This window comes from Penaeus japonicus, unplaced genomic scaffold, assembly GCF_977035675.1.
Source record: "Penaeus japonicus unplaced genomic scaffold, GWHDUDI00000001_assembly GWHDUDI00000029, whole genome shotgun sequence".
Taxonomy (NCBI): domain Eukaryota; kingdom Metazoa; phylum Arthropoda; class Malacostraca; order Decapoda; family Penaeidae; genus Penaeus; species Penaeus japonicus.
The window spans coordinates 2,401,991-2,409,490 of NW_028234431.1; positions in this window are offsets into that span (position 1 = coordinate 2,401,991).

A 7,500-nucleotide genomic window follows, 5' to 3' on the forward strand; every position below is an offset into this window, starting at 1 on the left:
TTGTGGTTTGGGTGTTTTGGTGATTTGGGTTTTGATTTGATTTTTTTGATTTGGAGTTTTTATTTGTTTATTCTTTGTTATTTCAATTATAGTCGATGTAGTTGAATTGGGAATTTCTTCATTTTTGGTTTTTATTTTATGTGGAGTGGAATATGAATGGATAATAAGGAAGAAAACTATAGCCGAAAGTAAAGGACGAGAGTGTTGATATCTAATATCCATACTTACGATGACTTTAGTTATTTATATCTTTATATATTTTTACATTTGATATATAGTTATAGTTTTTTAGATATGTATAGATATATATTGATATTTATATTTATATATAGATTTATTTTTTTATATGTATATATATATTTTATATATATAGATAGATAAGATATAATATTTATATATATATAGAGACAGAGAGATAGAGAGAGAGAGAGAGAGATAGATAGAGTAAGAGAGAGGAGAGAAGAGAGAGAGAGAGAGAGAGAGAGAGAGGAGAGAGTATGAAAGATAAATATAGTTATACATAAATTTTCATAGTTACATATATTCATATTTTCAATATTGAGTTAGGTCATATGTATATGTTGTTGTGGTGTGTGTGGGGTGGGTGTGGGTGGTGTGTGTGTGGGTGTGGGTTGTGTTGTGTATTTTATATTTATGACTATATATTTTGATATAGATAATATTATATATATAACATATTATTTATTTATATGTGTATTTATTTATATAAGTATATATATATCTTTTTTTATTTATTTTATGCGACATAAGTTTATAAGCTTCATAGTAGTACAAAACAAATCCGAAAACATAACTCAATTAGACGTAATGAAATACCGGGTTCGAGACACCACAGCAGAAGAATAGGGAGAGGGGAGAGAGAGGCTAAATGACCATCAAAAGGAGAGGGGAATAAGTGAGTCGGAGGAAGGAAGAGGGGAAGCGAGGGAGAGAGAGGAATGAGAATGTGCGTGTGTGTGAGAGAGAGAGAGAGAGGAAGGGCAAAGTGTGTGTGTGTGTGTGTGTGTGTGTGTGTGTGTGTGTGTTTGTTTGTGTGTGTGTGTGTGTGTGTGTGTGTGTATGTATGTATGTATGTATATATATATACATACATACTCATTCGATCTCTATCTATCTACCTATCTCTCTATCTCTCTACATGCCCTTCATTCTCTCTCTCTCTCTCTCTCTCTCTCTCTCTCTCTCTCTCTCTCTCTATACATATATATATATATATATATATATATATATATATATATATATATATAGAGAGATAGATAATAATAGATAGATAGATAATAGAATAGACTAGATAGATAGATAGATAATAATAGGTGTGGGTATATAGACATATTTCTCTCGCCTCCCCTCTCGCTCTCTCTCTATCTCTCTAACGATCTATCGATCTATCTATCTATCTTTCTATCTATCTTTCGCTATCTCTATCTCTCTCTCTTTTTTCTCCCCCCCCCCCTCTCTCTCTCTCTCTCACTCTCTCTCTCTCTCTTCCCCCCCCCCTCTCTCTCTCTCTCTCTCTCTCTTTATCGCCCACCCCCCTCGCTTTCCCTCTCTACACTCTCTCTCGTCTCTCACTCTCTCTCTCTTTCCTCTCCTCCCTTTCCTCCCCTTTCTCTCTCTCTCCACTCATCGTCTCTCTCTCTCTCTCTTCTCTCTCCTCTCTCTCTCTCTCTCTCTCTCTCTCTCTCTCCCTATCTCTCTTACTCCCCCCACTTTCCCTCTCTCTCTCTCTCTCTCTCTAACTCTCTCGTTCTCTCTCTCTCGCTCTATACTCTCTCATCGCTCTCCTCTCTCTCGCCCTCGTCTCTCCTACACTCTCTCTCTCTCTCCCCTCTCTGTCTCTTTTCTCCTCTCCCCCCTCCTTCTCCTCTCTCTTCTCTCTTCATCTCTCTCTTCTCTCTCGCTCCTCCTTCTCCCTCTCTTCCCATCATTCTCGCGCGGTGGGGGGGGGGTTGGGGGGGGGGGGGGTGTGGGTGGGGGGTGGGGGTGGGGGGGGGGGGGGGGGGGGGGGGGGGGGGGGGGGGGGGGGGGGGGGGGGGGGGGGGGGGGGGGGGTGGGGGGGTGGAGGGGTTGGGTGTGGGTGGGGGGTGGGGTGTTGGGGGGGGGGGGGGGTTTGGGGGGGGGGGGATGGGGGGGGGGGTGTTTTATTGTTATTTTTGGTATTAAAAAAAATTAGAAATGAGAGAGAAAGAGAGAGATGAGAGAGAGAGAGAGAATATAGAAGGAGGAAGTAAGAGATGTTTTATAGAGTTTGGATGAGAAGAGTTGATAGGAGGGTTTTTGTTTGTTGTAATGGGAATTTTTTTAATTGTAAAGTGGTTGGGTTTTGGTGGTGTGTTATGTGGTGTGTGGGGATTGGTGGTGTGTGGGGTGGGGGTTAGGAGGAATGGGTATGTGTAGATATTGGATGTGGGGTGGGGTTGGTGTATGAGGAGGGTTGGGTGGAAGGAGGTAGGGGGAACAGAGGGTGAAGAGGAAAAAGTGTAGAAAGGGATTGTAAAAGGTAAGAAAGTGAGAAAGTAGACTGAGAAGAGGGAAGGGGAGGGGAGAGACGGAGAGAGTAAGAAAGAAACAGGTAAGGAAGGATAGAAGTAACAAGAAGAGACGGAGAAAGAGGGAAGGAGGAGAAGGGTGAAAGAAAGAGGGAGGAGAGGAAGACGGAGGAGAGAAGAAAAGAAAAGGAATTAAAATTGTATTGAGAAATAAATGAAAGGGAGGTAGAGAGGAAAGGATAAAGGAAGGAAGAAAGAGAAAACGAGGAGATGGAAAGGAAAAGGGGGAGGAGAGTAGGAGGGAAGAGGGAGGGAAGGAGAAAGAGGAGGAGGGTGGAAAAAAAATAAAAATGAGATAATGAAGGAAAAAAAAAGAGAATAGATGATAGGGGGATAAAAGAAAAAGAGAAAGAGAGGGAAAGGAAGAGGGAGAAGGGGGGGGGGGGAGGACAAGGAGGCAAAGAAGAAGCAGAGACAGATGGCGCAAGAAAAAAGAAGAGGAAGAGAGGAACGGAATAAAATAGAGAAAGAAAAAACTGAAAATAAAGAAGAAACAAGGAAGAAATAAAGAAAACAAGTAGAGGAAGCGAAGAGAAGAGAAGAATAAAAGAAGGAGGAGGAGGAATGTGTGAGTAAGGAAGGAGGAGATTGAAAGGGTGTGAAAGTGAGGAAGAGGAAAGGGGGAAGGAGAAGGGTAAGAGAAGGGTAAGAAATTGCGAAGAGGGGAGAAAAAACAAAAAATAAATAAAAGGAAGAAGAAAAAAGAGGTTAATGATGATAGTAATAATAATAGTAATAATAATAACTTATTATAATGATAATAATATTAATGATGATAATAATAATAATAGTAATAATAATGATAATAGTAATGATAATAATAATAAAAAAAATAATAATAATAACAATGATTATAATAGTGATAATAATCAAAATATCAATAATAATAATAATAATAATAATAATAATAATGATGATAATAATGATAATAATAACAATAATAATAATGATAAGAACAAAGATGATAATAATGATAATAATAGTAATAATGCTGATATTAATGATAATAATAGTAATAATGGTGATATTAATGATGATAGTAATAACGATAATGCTAATAGCGAAAACAATAATAAAAGTAAGAATAGGAATGATTGCAATAATAGCAATGTCAAAATAACGATAATTTTTATCTTAAGAATAATGACGATAACAATAACAATAATAGTAATAACATCAATAACAATACCAATAATGAAATGAAAACAATATCAACCACACCACTAAAATACCCATTAGTCATGCAGTGACTAGAGATACATATTACCATTAAAAAAAAAAGGATCTTTGTCCATTCTTTTGCTTGTTTGTTTGTTTGTTTGTTCATGTGCGTAGGAGTGTGTCCATGCACCCTTTGTTCTGATATCAAGGACTGAGCTCCTTAATCGCATAATTGGTACGAAACAGACATCTACAGACGGTCACAGCCGCTTGCAGAGAGGAGCGAGGCGACAGAACGTTGACGACAGATATAAGGCGAATTATGGGGGGAGGGTGGGGTGGGGTGGGGTAGGGTGGGGTGGGGTGGGGTGGGGTGAGGGGGGATGAGGGGGGGTAGGGTGGGAGGAGGGGGGGATGAGGGGATGGAGGGGAGTGAGGAAGAGTGAGGAGGTTTTGGGGGAGAGGGGTGGAGTGGGAGGTGGGGGAAGGGGGGATGCGGGGATGGAGGGAGGAGGAGTGGAAGGAGGGGGGGTAAGGGGACAGAGGGGAAGTGGGGAGTGAGGAGGAGTGGGAGGTGGGGGGGAGAGGGGAGGGGACTGGGGATGAGGGGAAAGAGTGAAGGGGGGATGAGAGGGGTAAGGGTAGGTGAGAGGACGGGGGAAGAGAGGGGATGAGGGTAGGGTAGGCGAAGGGAGGATGAGGGGACGTGAAGGATATGATGGGGAAGAGGGTAGTGAGGGGAGAGCGGGCGTACGAAGGGGGAAGTGGTGGGGGGGGGATAGGTGAAGGAAGGCGAAGGGGTATTGAGGGAGGGGGGGAAGAGGGGGAAGTGGAGGGGGAGAGAGAGACAACGGGAGTGACAAGGCGCTCGAAAGGGAAAGAGGGGATGGGAGGTGGGGAGGGGGAAGAGGGAGAGGAGGGGGGGAGGGAGAGAACGGTTCAGGGAGATGGGGGGGAGAGGGAGAGGGAGGGGGAGAAGGGGGTCTGGGTAATTGAGTGGAGGGAAGGAGTGGGGATTGATGGATATTAGGGGAGGGGGAGGAGACGGGAGGGGGAGGGGGATTAGAGGAGGGGAGGGGGTAGTAGAAGGAGATTGAGAAGAAAGGGGGAAAGGAGAAAGAAGAGGAAAGAGGAATAAGAGAGATGGAGAAGGAGGAAAAAAGAGAGAGGGGAAAGGGGGAGAGAGAAGAGGAAGGAAAGGGGAGTGGAATGGAACGCGAGAGACAGGAAGAAGGAAGAGGCAAAGGAGGAAGAAGAGAAGAAAGAGGAAGAAGAGGAAACTAAGAAGGAAATCAAGACAGGCGGAGATAAGGTTTAGAAGAAGGATAAGGAGGAAATGAAGAAGAAAGACAAAGAGAACGAGCGGTAGGAAGTGGATAGAGAATATGAAGACAAAAAAAGGGAAAAAGAAGAAGGAAAAAGAAAGACAAAACAGAGAAGAAGGAAGAGGAGATGGGAGAAAAAGAAAGAGTAGAAGAAGAAAAGAAAGAGGAAGAAGTGGGGATGAGTAATGAGGAGAAAGAAGAGGAAGAGGGAAAGAAGGAGGAGTGGAGGAAGAGGAAGAAGAGAAGGGAATGAAAGAATAGAGGAAAGTGGGATAGGGTAGAGGAAGAAGAGAAGAAAGAGGAGGGGAAGAAAGAAGAGGAAGAGGAAGGACGAGAGAAAGAAGAGGAAGGGGAAAGATGAGAAGAAAGAAGAGGAGAAGGAAGAAGAGGAAGAGGAAGAGTAGGAAGAGGAAGGAGGAGAAGAAAAAAGAGAAAGAGAAAGTAAGAAGAGGAAGAGGAAGGAGGAGATGGAAGCAGAGAAAGGTAAAGGAAGATAAGGAAGAAGAGGAAGAGGAAAGAGGAGAAGAAAGAAGAGGAAGGAGGAGAAGAAGGAAAAAGAAGAAGAGGAAGGAGGAGAAGAAAGAAGAGGAGAAAGGGGAAGGAAAAAGAAGAAGAGGAAGGAGGAGAAGAAGGAAAAAGAAGAAGAGGAAGGAGGAGAAGGAAGAGGAGAAAGGAGAAGAAAGAAGAGGAAGAGGAAAACAGGAAAAGGAGGAAAAGAATAAAAGGGAGAAAAGGAAAAAAAGAAAGGAAGAAAAAAAGGAAAGAAAGGAAAGGGAAAAAGAAGAAGAGGAAGGAGGAAAAGAAAGAAAAAGAAGAAGGAGAAGGAAGAGGAGAAAGAGGAGAGAAGGAAGAGGAGAGTGTTGCAAGCACGGGGAGACGAAACTAAGCCACGCGACTCTTTGCGTTGCTGCCCTGCCCAGTGTAACGATCGACAGGTGTGTGTGTGTGTGTTTATGTGTGTGTGTGTGTGTGTGTGTGTGTGTGTGTGTGTGTGTGTGTGTGTGTGTGTGTGTGTGTGTGTTTACGGCAGTATGTCTTTGTGGTATAGAGGAAAGGGTAGGAGCACATCAGAACTCGTTTGTGTGTGTGTGTGCGTGTGTGAGTGTATGTGTGTGTCTGTGTGTGTGTGTGTGTGTGTATGTGTGCTTCTGCGTACGTGAGGCACAGCGCGCTTTGTGTGTGTGTGTGTGTGTGCGTGTGTATGTATGGTAAGCAACCCTCGGATTCTACGTCTTTCATCATCCCCTCCCTGACCCCAATCTCCCTCACCCCCCCCCTCTCCATCCTCCTCCTCCTCCTCCCCCACTTCACCCTCTCTTCCCCCTAACCCCTTGCGCCTCTCCCTACTTGGCCCCTCCCCCTACCCTCCTCTCGCCGCTACTGCTCTTCTCTCTAGCCCCTAATCCCCCCATCCCACCCCTGCGCCTCCCCCTACTTGCCCCACCACCACCCCCTACCCTCTCTCTCTCTCGCCCCCTACTGCTCTTCCTCTCCCCAGCCCTCCCTCCCTCCCCTCCCTCCCTCCACCTCCCTCCCTCCCTCCCCTTCCTCCATGCAAGCACCTCCCCCCCCATCTCCCGCTCTTAGCCTTCAAGAACTCTCTCGCATTGCCTGATAAAATCCCATAAAGCATATAAACAAAGAAGGGATATAGAGAGAAAAAGGATAATAAAAAAGAACGAGGGAGAAGGAGGGGGAGAAAGAGGGAGTAAGTGAAATCGATGAAGGGGTTTTGAGGAATGGAAGTGTAACATAAGCGAAGCTGCAGGACTCTCTGTCACTTGAGACCCGTCAAGCAAAAAAGAGGGTGATGTGTGTCTGTATGTCTGTACGAGCGTGCGTGTGTGTGTGTGTGTGTGTGCGTGCGTGCGTGTGTGAGTGTGAGTGCGTGCGTGCGTGCGTGCATGGCTGAGGCGCGACACTGCTAAATACCAGTCTTGGAGGCGTCCTTGCCTTTATGGAGCGTTTGACAGGGTTCACGGGAGGAGAGGGAGAGACAGACGCCCATTGTCCGCAAGCAGTGACTAGACGGTTTAGTTTTTTATTATTTTCTCTCTCTCTTTCTCACCCTCTCTCTCTCTTCTCTCTCTCTCTCTCTCTCTCTCGCTCTCTCGCTCTCATCAGCAGGAGTTAGCAACGACGGCGACACCAGTATAATAAAGTACATTCTATAACACAAGTGCTGGTAACGCTGCTATGCACGTCTCATTCGCCCGGCTGCCAGACGTCGCAAGCACGGCGCTCAGGACCTCGCTCGTTACAGGACTTTCTCTCGCCTGTGGTAGTTCATTCTTTCCCTTTAGGAGGCACTCGGGAGGCCAGGTGCCTCGCGAAGGTGCCAGGGGAGTAGCAAGGGGAGCCGGAGAGAGGGAGGAGAGAGAGAGAGAGAGAGAGAGAGAGAGAGAGAGAGAGAGAGAGAGAGATCCCATGGCAGGAGGAGGCCG